The sequence below is a fragment of the Dicentrarchus labrax genome, unplaced genomic scaffold (genome assembly GCF_905237075.1).
Source record: "Dicentrarchus labrax unplaced genomic scaffold, dlabrax2021, whole genome shotgun sequence".
Classification (NCBI taxonomy): domain Eukaryota; kingdom Metazoa; phylum Chordata; class Actinopteri; family Moronidae; genus Dicentrarchus; species Dicentrarchus labrax.
This window is the reverse complement of record NW_026136715.1, coordinates 7,229,012-7,243,898: the sequence shown is the minus strand read 5'-3', so window position 1 is coordinate 7,243,898 and position 14,887 is coordinate 7,229,012.

Here is a 14,887-nt window from a genome sequence, read left to right as displayed (position 1 = left end):
TTAGAAAAAGTACAATTACCCCTAAAGTAGCATAAAATGCAAATACTCAACAAACTGTACTTAGTACTATACTTGAGTAAATGTACATTAAGTCTCCCCCACTGATGGCATCTCTGCTCACACAGCCACACTCTGTATTTACACTGCTAACAAAGAGCATGTCTTCAGATCTGGCTGTAAAGACAATTCTGGTGTTGTAGTTGTTGTGTAAACAAACAAAATCTGTCTTCCAGGAGGGTTGGACAACCTCAGCAGAGCTTAAAGGGGGGGGGACAGCGTGCACAGTGAGCAGAGACAGACAGTGACACAGAGCTGTGAGTGTGAGATTGAATAAGAGTATGAGAGGCAGACGCACTGTGAGGGGAAGTGATGGTGAATCAGCCTCAGTTAGGCTGACAAGTTTACCCTGCTCTGTTGATCTCAAAGCGTGATAAACTCTGAGTGACAATTTGATAACTACTGCCTCCTGATGGTGGAGCCGGGAACTGCAGCTCCTTTGTGTCCCTCCCCCCTCCCTCCCCTCCCTCCCTCCCTCCCTCCTGATGTACTGGACCTGTCCTACACAAGACCGCACATCAATAATACACCTTTCAGTTTCAGTTTATGGTTTGTGGGCTGTAATATTTGTATTTTGGATTATAATATTCTCATACATGTGAATGTTTTAATAAGCCTCTTCGTAGATTAAAAGGTTAGTTCACCCAAATCACATCTAAAACATGTTTCCACTTGACAATAGTGGTTTATCTAGTCATTAAAATCATAAAAATCGCTTGGATTTTGAAATATTCTACAAATACAACAAAATTGGAATGGAATTATTATTATTTTAATTTCTATTTCTATTATCTTTTGTCATTTTTTGTGCTTTTAACATAGAAAAATCTTAAAGATTAAACAGCAACAACTCTTTCCACATTGTTACTCAGAGTATATGAGGTCTGTGGATTATCTTTAAATACCACGACATGCTTTCTATTTTTAAATATCATTTTGCAATCCAAATGTACATCCTCTGTGATCAATCAATCAATCAATCAAGGTGCTTCACAGGTGAGTGACAAGCTGATATTATAGTATAAGTACAATTGTAAACAGTAAAACAGTTTAATAGTAATACTGAAACCAATAAAATAGATAAAAAAATAACATCTATTGTAATGAGGAGGAACTATTTCTCTTTGATATCACGAGTAAGTGAGAATTTCTCACCTACCACTCATAAAAGGGTGTGAAATCCATACATCCATACAAACACACACAGTACAATAACGTCTTTCTACATGTTATGATTGAGGTCAGATAAAATTTATATTGTAATTGTATTTTATTGCCATCTGATTATGTAAAAAAAAATGTCTTTCATTTTTATAGTGAGCATTAAATCGTAATTATCGTCTACGGTATCTTTTAAACTGAGACCTTAATTGTATGACGGTGACAGGCAGGAATACATTTCAGGGTTTAGATTTAATCCTCAACAGCTCAGATTAAGCTCATGAGCTGCACTAAATGTAGTGCAGTGGTGTCCCAAACCTCTACGAGAATCCATCACAGCCAGGGCAGATTTTAACAGTCCTATTGAAGAAGATAAATAAAAAGTGTTATTTATGGGGGTTTTAGAGATGTATAGGATACCTAAAGGATTGTATAAGACTTTCTGTCTGGGGAGATGTGTTTTTTTTTTTTTTTGGGACAAACTCACCTTTTGTTCTCTTCATACCGATGTTGTGTTTGATGTGTGATGAGATGTAGCTCTGTAAAGGAGGCTGACTGCATATTTATTGTCTATTAGCCTATATCAACTCTCTCTCTCTCTGTCTCTCTCTCTGTCTCTCTCTCTTTGTCTGCTCAGTCAGCCACAACACCGACCAGCCAGAAGTTGCATTTACCAGTCTGGCACGATGAGGGGCTGCAGTGCGACGTGAACACACACTGACAGCCTTATGGGACCATGAGGCAGGGGAGGCAGGGGAGGCAGGGGAGGCAGAGAGCTGTGGGTCAGGGCCCGGGGTGGCTACAGGCCATCGGGACAGCGCAGCCAAGAGGCAGCCGGGAGACGACAGAATGGGTACAGTCGCCATGGAAACACAAGCGGCCCAGGCAAATCATGGCAACTGGTAACTAAGTAACAGGAAACGACGGACCATAGAGGGCGATGAGTCTGGTTAATCATGAAGAGAGGGGGGTAGCAGAGAGAGAGAGAGAGAGAGAGAGGGAGAGAGAAAGAGAGGAAGGGAGGGACAATGACAGGGAGATAAGGGGCCACAGTTCTGGCTCACCACAGACCCTTCTCCCCCCTTAAAAGTGTGAGCTCCCTCCACACGTGCACCGCATTGACACCGGATTAGTGTCAGTGTGAGCTGGAGAGGCAGCCTCCACCCTTCGCTCACCATCCTTTTCTTTGTAAATCCATGAGGGGGTGTAAATGAGCACACACTACAGGAAGAGGAGAAACAAGCTGGAGTGCAGCCATTAAACTGAGCTTCTGTGTGTGTGTGTGTGTGTGTGTGTGTGTGTGCTGATATTAAAGCAGCTATGATCAATATTTTTACAATTACAATGTATCAAATGACAATGTAATAATGTGAAAGAGGTCGAGAGTTATGATCTTAATGTGCAGCTCCCTTCGGCCTTCAGGAGCTTTATAGCGGGTATCATTGTTCAGCTGTCGGGCTGGTGCGATACACCCGGTGAACCGGTGTGAATATGAATCTTTTTATACACCAATAAACCGGTACGCAGAATTTTTCACTCATTTGTTTCTTCCTTGTGCAACAGAACATTTGAGAAATATCTCATTGAATCATTAAATACTTTGATTATTTTATCACGTAAAGTTTAGAAGGAAAACAAAGATTTATTCCTCAATAGTCCGTCAGTGGGTCTCCGGTTAGAGAGAAGCAGAGGTCTCGATTCCACTCAAACTTTACTGATATCCAGCTCATAAAAATACCTGCACAAAAACTGTATTTATTTTTATGTTTTGTTATTATGTTACACATATTATTCTTTGTAGAACAATGTAAAAACCAGAGTCAGATTTACTCTCCCCAGTGCCTGAGTTAGACCAAAAAAGGTGCCAGTATCTTAATACTTTTGACATTTTTAAATCAATTTTAAGGACATTTTCAGTGCTGTTTTTTTAGCTAGCTACGTGTTTACACAGTGTTTAGGAGTACTTCATCAGCATTTCTATACAAAAGGTTTTAGAAATACCAAACTGAACTTTTGGGGCATCACAGAATCAGTGTAGTTATTTTTGGACAATTATTTTATGACTTTTATTTTGTACCTCTTAACCTCAGTGGTGGGTACGGCCACGCTCATCAGAAGTGCGAGTACTCAATACTGGTGAGTACTAGACCATTTCAAGCACTGCTCTCCACTACAAATATGTGTTGCCTAACAAAGTAACTATTATTTAAAATCATACATAGAAACTATCCCATAAACTCTATGATTTGCAGATTTGCAGACATATTCCCAATATACATGACAAATGCTCTTTCTGTAATGATATGGTGGAAACATTAGAGCCTTTAATCATTACTCTAATGTTTCCAGTGTGTACATGTGGCAGTATTCTGGGATGATTTTCATTTGGATCTTAAAGCTCGGCTCCTCTTAATAAGACACGAGCTCCCCTTAAAACATGATTTGTGAAATTTTGAAGGGGGTCTCTTGCCGTAGTAATTCCTGCCATTCGATAAAGAAGCTCTCAACTCAAGATTTTTAAGTGGAGTTTGGTCTGTAGAGGTGCAGAGATTTTAAAACTCCAGCTTTAGGTAGCAAATGTCTTTTATTTCTATCCTTCTTGTATCTTCATCATCGTGGGTCGGTGTGTAAAGTTTGATTCATGCATGAGGTTGATTCATCTATTCTGCATGTTATACCACTCAAGCACAATATCATAAAACTGACTCACTTTAACTCAGTTATCAGAAGAAAACTAACTTTCTTAGTCCCACTCAGTCTGTGTGCCAAATCGCTCAAATTATTCATATCATATGTTTTTGGTCGTACTGCCCAGCACTATGTCCACCCGCAACTGTTTCGGTTCACTCTCACTTCTCTCATATATATATATCAGGAAGCTGTTTACTGCAGAAAAGCTCTAGAAACCCACTGTACACTACCTGCTCAGGGCCAAACATCAGACACATTTAGCAACAGAGTGGGTAAACACAGTGGAGCATTTAGAAGCTTAAGAACCAGATATTTCCCTCAGGTGGACAGAAACATAACTCCTAATGAACGAAAACGTTGCTGCTTAACTGCTGGATGTAAAAATAAACAACAGTTTTCTTACAAAGTCATCATATCAACTTAAAGCAACATTATAAAATAATTGTTTTCTGTTTTTATGTTTCAGAGTTCATTTCAATGGACACTAAATTTGTGATTACATTATTTTGATCAAAAACTAAAAAAGTTTTAAATTAAAAACTTTGCTAACACAGTCAAACATCAAGCAAGTGCAACAACAGAAGACACAACAGAAGACACAACAAGCCAGCTCACACTACGTACTAGTCCAACAGCAAGAAAGCTCCCTGTCAGTCTGTCAGCCTTTTACTTCACCAAGCTCTCGCCAAAGACTAAACGCCAGTCTGAGGTCTCTCATCCAGCCTCGTCCACAATCACTTTCTCTAATTTCTTAGCTTTCTCCATCAACATCCTCTTCAGTCTCTTCGCCTCTGCCATGATGTCTGTAGAGGCTGCTGGGCTCGGTTCAGTTGCCCACTTCGGCGCCGCTCCCCGCCGACATTCACTGCTGCCAGAATGATTTTGAAGCTGTTATTTTAAGGTAAAATTGTTGCATAATGTAAAAGGTGATGATGTGTCATGTTTCTGCTGCCCCCAAGTGGCCAAAAAGAATCTGTTATTGCAAGTAAACTATATACATAAACTGGATGAGTACACATCAGCTTCTGTGAGGAGTTATAACAGTGACACACCTGGTTAACAGCCAAACTCAGACAGTTAAGGCAGAAGAAAGAAGTGTTCAGGAGTGGGGAAAGGGACAGGTTTAAAGTGTCAAAGTACAGGTTTAGTGAGGCAGTGAGAGAAGCCAAATGGCAGTACTCTGAGGGCACCAGTTCTCAGCCAACGACTCTGGTTCTGTCTGGAAGATAAACTACAATCACTCCATTAACAATCAGAATCAGAATCAGAATCAGAAATACTTTATTGATCCCCAGGGGGAAATTGGTTTGTTACAGTTGTTCTACTCACACAAAGTTAAAGAATAGAAATTATACTTATATTACAATATATAGAATAGAAATGTATGTATAGGTATAAAAATAAAAATGGAATTAGAAATATAATGAGAGCCTATATACAAAGTAAATGTAAATGTAAACATATTCCACAGTATGTGATGACAATAAATTAAAGATAATTACAAATGACATAATAATCAAATACATTCCACATTGACTTAGGTATTGCACCTTAATCGACTTATTGCACATTAACCACAGTAACATTCAGCACCAGTTTAATCACTGATATACAGTGAAAGAGTTGGATGGCCACAGGCAGGAATGATTTCCTGGAGGTTTGAAACAACTTGCGTCTGTCAAATGAACCAAATGAGTCCTACTGTTGCTCTGTAAGACAAAGAGACAATCCTGACACCATCCCCCGTGACACCCTCCACCATCAGCTCCACCTCCCCCTCCCCCAGCTCAGCAGGAGGCCGGGCCTCTCCACAACTCAACCTATGCCAGGATCCTGTTTGTGGACCTGCAGTGTGTCTGATCAGCAACAGATCCTCCCCAAGGCCTGCATTCTTTCTCCTCTGCTCTTCTCCCCATTAAACAAACAGCTGCACCTCCAGTCATCAGTCCACCAAGCTCCTGATGTTCACAGACGACACCGTCCTCTTTTGGGGTGAACTTGAGTCTGCCTACAGGTTGGGAAATGGACCATCTGGTCACAGAACAACCTGGAGTTCAACACTCTAAAGACAGTGGAGATGGTTGTGGACTTCAGAAAGAACCCAGCACCACCCACCCCCATCACTCTGTGTGACTACCCAGGTGCCACTGTGAAGTCCTTCCACTTCCTGGGTACCATCATCACCCAGGACCTCAGGTGGGAGTGGAACACAAGTTCCCTCACCAAGAAAGCCCATCAGAAGATGTACTTCCTGTGGCAGCTGAAGAGGTTCAACCTGCCAGAGACGTTGATGGTGTACTTCTACACCGCCATCATCGAGTCCATCCTCACCTCCTCTATCTCCATCACCATCTGGTACGCTGCTGCCACTCCAGGACCTGTACGCCTCCACGAGCCTGAGGCCTGCAGGTAAGAACTCTTTGTGACACTTCCCTCTGGCAGGAGGCTGCGGTCCATCAGGACCTCGAGCAACAGTTTTATCCGGTCTGCAGCTGGCCTCATCAAAAAGTCCCAGGACCCCCACTGACTCTTGAACCCACCACCCACCCTCAATCTATGTGTTACATCAATGCACATCCCTTTATATCTTGCAGAGGCTGTCAGATTGATCAAAATAAAAGACTATTGACAATATGTACAAACATAAATGTGAAAAGTGGCGACAATAAGGATGAAAAAGCATTGTAAGGTGATCAAAGCTAACGCTGCTGCAGTTCGTAAGAAACCTCACACTACATTGTGAAAGTAGAGAATTATTTTCTATTATTTTTGTATATATTGTCTCCATTGTATCTTTATTTATATTTTTTTATGTTTATTCTGATGCACCAATTTCAAAGGCAAATTCCTTGTATGTGAAAATGTACATGGCGATAAAATGGATTCTGATTTTGGTTTGAAGGATCATAGCACTTAAATATAAATAAATACATTACCTGCTTTACAAGCCAACTTTATGTTTTTGTAATTATTATATACCACCTTCCAGGCAGCCAACAGTTTATGGTTATTACAGTTTCTGCCAGTTTGAAAATAAACTTGCAGAGACATGAAATGTGAACATGACATAATTATAATATTCACACCTCGACTGTCACATTGTAATGAAGCTGAAAATTGACTATTTTGAAAACATTTCAGCTGCCAAACCACTTCACAATTTTCTCCCTGTATCCATATTTGTTTATTTTGTTTCTTTTAAATGTTTTTTTCTTTTAAACAAAGCTTTTAAGCAGCAGTTCAGTTGTCATAGTTGTAATGAAGCAACAAACAGTAACAGCTCTCAGCAGCGTACCTGACAAATAAAGGTGACTCACTCTGATGATCGCCTGAAGTGTCTCAAGCAAAGTCTCTGCAAGTTGATTTTCATACCATGCTGACATTAACAAAGTGGATTCTTAAAATATATCAAATAAAAGAATGCTTTGGGAAGTTGCTGGTGTTAAGTAAACACTATTTGTATAGATAAACTGTAAGAATGACCTCCCTCCATATCTTCCTGTTCTGTCTTATTCCCAGAGCTGAATTAGATATCTTTGCTCTTGAATGAAAGAGGATAAAGGAAAGAGTCATTATACAATACACCAGTTAATTTTGTTTCCCGTGTTCTGATTCATTTAAAAGGTCGCATGGGAAATTAATTTCACAATGATAAACAAAAAGATAATATTCAGTCATTTTTACCATTTTCACAAATTGACATAATAATTGTGTTAATCATGAGGAAAATGAAAAAGCCAGAAGCGAATCAGAATCAGGTTTTCACATACAAAGAATTTTGCTTTGGTGTATAAAATCTGCATCTTGTGTACAGCTTGTGTTACAAAATATGTTGTATTTTGAGATCGCATTATCTAGAGACTAATGTAATAGTCTCTAGAAATAGGTTCAAATTGAAAGTAATAAATACATGGAAGTAAAAGTTAACGATAAGTCCCTCAGTGTTTTCCCACACAACTATCTTAGAGAAGTCTGTCAGCCCAACCGTCTGCGGTCTAAGAGGCTTCGAGGGGCCCAGAGGAAGCCTGTTACCTCTACACAAAGGCAGATTGTATTTGCGACCCCCGGTGAACTAACCACTGCTCATAACTAAAGCTTTATCTTTGACACAACATCTGCTTATTAAACTGGCAGGCATGAGAGGGTTAAGCAGCCCCAAATTCTGCTGGTTGAGTCCTAAACAAACAATTTGTCAGAGAGCCAACTGCTATCATCAGCAAACGTGGTCATTACCTCATTTGTCTACTACAAGTAGCTCATTTGCATGTTGCTTCTTGATCAACCACTCCCTCTCACATGATCTGTCGGTGCCACCTGTTTTTGTGGCCACGATCATGCCAATGCTACTTGTTTTTGACAGCTATAATGGGCTCACTGTGGAGAGCCACAAACACTCCCTGCTGCCCAAACACTCTACAGCTTTTATTCTACTCCCCTGATTGGCTGTGACATGCTTATAGTGGCCCCCCTACAGCTGCACTGACATCCACTTTACTGTGGCTGTGTGACACATCTGATTGCACCTGTCAGACTCTGTCCTCTAAGCCTTATCCCCTAAATGCTCCCACTGACCTTTGTCTGTTTTCTTCTTTATTGTTCTCAGACGACTTGTTATTCCGCCTTCTCTGCCCACACCACATGGCACTCTCAAAAGTGGTTCAGTTAAGACCTTTTTAGCCTCAGAGCCTCACATATGTTGATATTAAATGATTTATACTGTAATAAGTAATTGCAAATTAGTTATTCTTTTTTCTTACAGTCAACAAATCCCATTAACGACCAAAACCGTCAGTTCTTTTCTCAGGACTCTCTTGTTTCCAGATGGAGCCACAGCAACACAAACTTGGTGAATAGTTTGTGAACATAGGGCATTTAGCTGCTAACAACCCAGACATTTCCCTCAAAAGATTGTAGAAACCAAAGCAGAGCAAAAAGAGAGAATACTGGACTCAGGTTATCATGTGGCAGGAAACAATACTCTAAATGAATGATAATGTTGCTCCATGTCTGCTGTGTGTGTTATTAAGTATCTCTTTGCTAACAAGCTCTTGATATCAACTTAAAAATTATATGTTGGTGTTGTGTTTACAGCTTGTCTCTGCTGCCCCCACAGGGCCCACGTGTTATTGCAGGTTTGAAAACGTCACAAATTACAGCGTTTCCTTTTGATAAAGTTTTAATAAACTTCCTAAAACAGTTGTGTACTGTAATTTGTAGCTGTCATTACTTAAACAAGAATACATATTGTATTAGTTGGGACTTTTTATATATATTTAGCAGGCATTCAGATTGGCTAACAGCCATATTTAAAATAAATGCAAAGGGCTTTTTAGAGACCAAAACATTGCACAGCAGTTTATATTCTAAGGAAGCTACAATTGTTTTATCTTTCGTCACATCAATTTAAGTAATCTACAGGAATGTGCATTTGCAGGTATTTGATTGGCCAACTTTTTTCCAGATTGCCCTGCACCTCTGCTGCATCGATGCCCTGGCTCCATTCCAGGGATGGGACGCTCAAATCCTCACGCTGCCAATTTTTCCTGCTTCAAACACATCAACTTGAGGACAAGTTACATCCTGATATTCCCACCCACTGAAGGGAACCGACCAGAGAGTCAAGCCCCATTGCTCTGCTCCCTGCTGCCTGGGGTAGGTGATAGAGGTTTGAATGCCTGCCAGCATTTGTACGAACGTCCTTCTCAGCTGTATTAATTTTTTTTTCTTGTATTTTTTTCGCAAAAGGGGGCACCTACTGAACGATTGGACATGTTTTACCTGGTGTGGGTCATACGCAGGGGCAACGGTGTATACTGATTCTCCCACTTTTGGAGCCCTCAGTACTTTGTACACTACTGAGCTCCAGATGTCTTGGCTCTTATGACGGCCTCCAACTACGACGTCTCTGAGGTACACCAACTGACCATGTTACAGGGGAACATGTTGATGATAGAGCTTCTTACATCGATCAGCTGCAGATGCCAAACTCCAGGTCTTGGGTTGGGACTGCCTGAGTGTACTTCTTTCATCTGTTATGACGAGGACATTCGTCCCAACCCATTTCTTGATGGCTCCAGCAAGATAAAGTCAACAGCAAGTATTTGATTTGGGTGAAAGGCAAGCAAATGATTCATGTAGGCGCAGGTAGCAGGTTGAGGATCTTTACCTAATTGACAACGTTCACACTCCTGACACCATTGCTTAAGCACCGCTGATGGACCAGATCAATTGTTTGTTTGACGCCTTGGTGCCAATGTTCATTATGTAGCTGATGCAGCGGTGACATAGGCAGCACCAGCTGGAGAACCTCTTCAACTTTGTGGCAGCAAACTCTGCAACAGAGCACCTTATCGTTTTCCACTGTCTGATCAGCACGAGTATCCTTGGAGGCCTGGCGCCGTTCAGCTGCATCAGAGCCTTTCCTCCTAATCCAAAACCTCAGGAATTCCTTGATGGTAGGGTTTCCGTAAAACACACAGGTCAGATTGAGTGTGAGAAGGGAAAGCTGAAATTGTTGCCTGATTAGCTCCAATAGCCTGCTGTAGTGGTTCTGGAACTGGAGTACCAGAGGCTACATAGTCTGATGCATTTGCACTGGCAGGTTGCTGCAGGAAAAGGGCTTCTCCATTCTGATTACCTCAACCAGGCCTATGTTTGATGTTGTGCAGCCCAACACTGTTCTGGAGCACCCAGCTTGGCTGTGGATAAATCGACTGAGTCTGTGTACACCACACATTTTGGTCTCAGAAGGTAATCTCTGAATTTTAGGCCAAAACAAAGGCTACCATTCTTTTTCTTTACTAGCACAATGGGAGAAGCAAGGGGGCTACTACTTCCCACGATAACTTGTGTGTCAAGGAGCAGGTGGATGTGAGCCTTCACTGCCTCATACTCTGACGGAGGGATGCGCCAACACCTCTGACGTACAGGTACCTCATACACTAAAGGAATATCATGGAAAATAAGATTAGTGCAGTCTATATCTCCCTCGTGGGCAGAAAAGACACCATTATACTTTTGCAGTAAGGACCTGACCTGATACTGCTCCTGCTCTGTGAGTGCTGTTTGATCAACTACAGAAATTTTGCCCTGCACTGAACTAGTTACAGTCTGGGAGAAGTCTGTGGCTGTGACCTCCCTCTCCTCATGACCTATGGGCGTGACTCAAGGTACCTAGAACAGTACGAGGGTACCATACAACATCTTGGGTCCCAACATTAACAATGTGGATGTAAACAGTACCTCTAGTCACATGGACCAGTGCTGGGGATGCTAGTAGACCTGCAGAAGCTGCACACTGTGTAGATAGATGGCCGAGGTGTTAAATTGCTCTGAAAGCCACAGTTTCATCAGCACCTCTAACAGCAAAGTGATACTCATTCATAAAAGTGTCAGCCAAATAGCCTCTTCCCCTGAATGCTCACAAGGCCCTTTGTCTTGGGTTTCTTCCCCCTCTGACTTCTCTTCCTTTTATTCAGACCTCATGGTATTCTTCCTCTTTTGTCCACACCGCATTACACTCATGAAAGTGGTTATGAGTTTTCATCATACACCTTGATATTACATGATTGCTGTAACTCTGTTGCTATTTCAGTTTTCCATCCAATTTTTTTTTATCAATTTACACACCGAAGGCCTAATTAAAGTAGCAGGTGAATCATAACTTCAGACAGTAATACAACATTAAATAACATACTAAAATTGTTTTAGGTTATATGTTCTCTACCCAGACCTAATCATTAACAGAAATAGCTAAACTATGTCTCTCTCATTGAGTAATCTTGACGAGCCTCAACAGTGTGCAATCCTAGACTAATGCCAGACTGTGTGTTATTTAGATAAGGGCTGCTATTCATGAGGACATTCATTTTATATTTATTACAGAAGAAATACATGCAGACAGGCTAGCAAATGTATAGACTCTTGCCATTTATCCCTCTTGGACACACTTTGTTATACCATTCATTTTAGCTTTTTACCAGAGGAATTTATAATGTTATTGTTCCTCCCCTTTTGTATGGTTACAAATAAGACTCCTGGATTCTTTTGTCTGACCTCTTAACCCAACACATGATGAAGCTATAAAGAAAATTCCAAATGATCAATCCCTTTTTAGATGTTTTAAAAGAACATACACATATAGTTACACATTCTCCGCCATTTAACCATCACTGAGTGTCATCCACATGAAGAAAAAGTGAACATCCAATGCCTTGCTTTCTCTCTCTCTCTCTCATTTTGACCCTGTCCTTTGGGAGGATGGGCTGGCGGATAAGTGGTATGACAAACAAAGCCTACCCTGACCCCTATGACCCTGCTGTAGGCTACCACTAGTGGTTCTACCCTCACTGCAAATGGTGTCAAAAAGGCCCAGAGTTATCTTCATAATGACATCATAAAAAGACATTCAGGCACAATTTGTTGTTTTCGGTATTAAAGCAATATCTCACGCTGTAAGAGCATTTTCACATCAGGGGTTGTACACCTCACTATCAGTCCATAAATACTGTGCCATGAACATCTTCTCCCCGTAGACACAGCCATCAGGGCTCAGCCTTTGTGGTCCTGTCTCTATCCATTCATGTACATTTACTGAGCTTGAACATAAATTCAGACACACACATTAACCCCTGAATCTCCTCATCCTCTGTAAAGCACATGTAGCTGAAGAGAAAAATGCTGGAACACTTGCAAACCAATTTCTGATGCAGAAAATGTAACTTGAGCCCTTGATTGGCTATACAACACCATTTTACTAGGTTTATTTGATGATAATCTTGTCACTGATTTAAGCCAGAACATCTCACTCCACCATGATGTCTCACCTACAGTGGCTTAGCGGATGCCTTTCTCAATGTTTATGCAAGGCCTGTAACTCCTGCCAGTGAAAGCAATAAGGATATTCTCATTAATTAAATTCCGTGCGTGGGATTTAGTAGCCTCTAGTGGTGAAGTTTCAGATAGCAACACCACTGACGTCTGTATTTGACGACCTGGGAATGAGAACGGGCTGTGAACTGTGTAGGAAAAACTTTGAAGGCTGCAAAACTCGCAAAAAATATGAAACGCCCTATCTGGAGCCGGTGTTTGGTTTGTCCGATCTGGGCTACTGTAGAAACATGGCGGTTCAACACTGGTGGACTCCGTGGAGTAGATAGGCTACTTTGGTATAAACCACACACACACACACACACACACACACACACACACACACACACACACACACACACACACACACACACAAACCAATTTAGACCAAATCAAAACTGTTAGATAGCACTCAGTTTACCTACACACAGCAAATTGACTCAAAGCAAACATGCCGGTTGACTACTCCCTTTAATACAGCCGAAAACAGAGAAAATGTCCCATTCATTTATTTAGTGAAGGCACACTAGAAATCTAGTAGAACTGGTTGGCTCTTCTAATAATATCACACATCATAATGAAACACAGTCCCCTCCCCCAGCTGGAGACATGCAGGTGACTGGAATTTATTTGTTGACTGATGTGTTTAAACAATCACTTTGAGCTTTAGACCCACACCGACAGGAAAAATTAAATCAAACAACAAACAAAAGGCCTCAGCTGCTCCCGCAGGTGTGTCTGAAAGAAAAGGGCCAGGTGAGCTTTCCTTACCTTTTTGTAGGCTCTGCTCCTGCTCCTAATGCTAGACGCCCTTCCACAAATGTAATAACCTGGCTTGTTATTGTTGTTGTTGTCCTGTTCAAGTCTCAGCTTATCTGACAATTAATTAGGCCTCTGTATTATTAACGTTAGTAATGTTATGTTCCCGATGAACATTACTAACTAGCTACCGCTAACTAAAAAAAAAGTATAAAAAGTATACTCTGAAATGAACATTTTAATTTTAACCCTTTAAGATTGCATCCTTAAAGATCCACCTGGACTTTAATAGCTAGTAGTTCCACCAATGTTACAGGACAGTTGTCCAATGGATCATTGTAAGGCTCTCCGGTATCAGTGGGATCATCTAAATCTATAAGGAAACCGCGGAGGTAATTGGTAACTTACCTCCACGGTTTCCTATATCCTGTTTCCTGGTATTTATAAGCAAGTGGCGTTTTTCCGTATGTGCTGGCTTGGGTCAACTTGGTTTGACTCAGTACACCAGATCAACACTGCATTTCCATGATAACAGGGATACCTACTTGAAGAGGTGTCTTTGACGAGAGAGCTAAAGATTGAATGAAACCTTTTTTATTTATAAGAAAAGCCGCTAACTAAGCTCCCTTATGGTGATAAACACATTTCTTCACAATAAAAGTCTTGTTATTTTGTTATTTAAAGTATTTTATTATGTTGTTTTCATCAGCAGTAACTTAACACAACTCCTAAAGCAGATATCTGAAACAGGGACAGAAACAACTAAACTTCAAAACACAAAGATTCAGTGAGAAACCACAAAAGTACTGTGGGACAGAAACGTCTGTCTCTCTGGTTTCCTGTACAGACGGGAGATGAGTCTCGCCTGTCACAACACGTCACTGCAGCCAGCTCGGAGGCAGGTCTGGCGTGCTTTGGTCCTTCTCTGGAGAAGGTCCTTCTCCACTGTAGAATAGCACACTTCCCTTGGGTATAGCTTTCTACTCACAGAAGCCTCTGGACGATAGCCCCCCTCTGGACCTTGAAGGAGCACAGCCCCCAGCCAACAGTCTGAGGCATCCGTCTGTAGGATGAATGGTTGTTGGACGTCAGAGCAGTACAGCTGGCAGATTAGTTAGGTATTAATTTATGGTACCAACCTGCCATGCTGAGGAAGGACATGAGCTGTGTCCTTGTTTGTGGAAGTGGGGCTAGACTGAATGGACCTGAACCTTCTTCACCTGTGGCTTGACGACCCCCTTTTCCAATGATGTAGCCGAGATACTCCGTCTCCGACACTGACAGACCACTTTAAGGTGTTTTAGATGCCCAGTTGTTACTATAAACAACAAAGCCATCCAGATACTCCGAG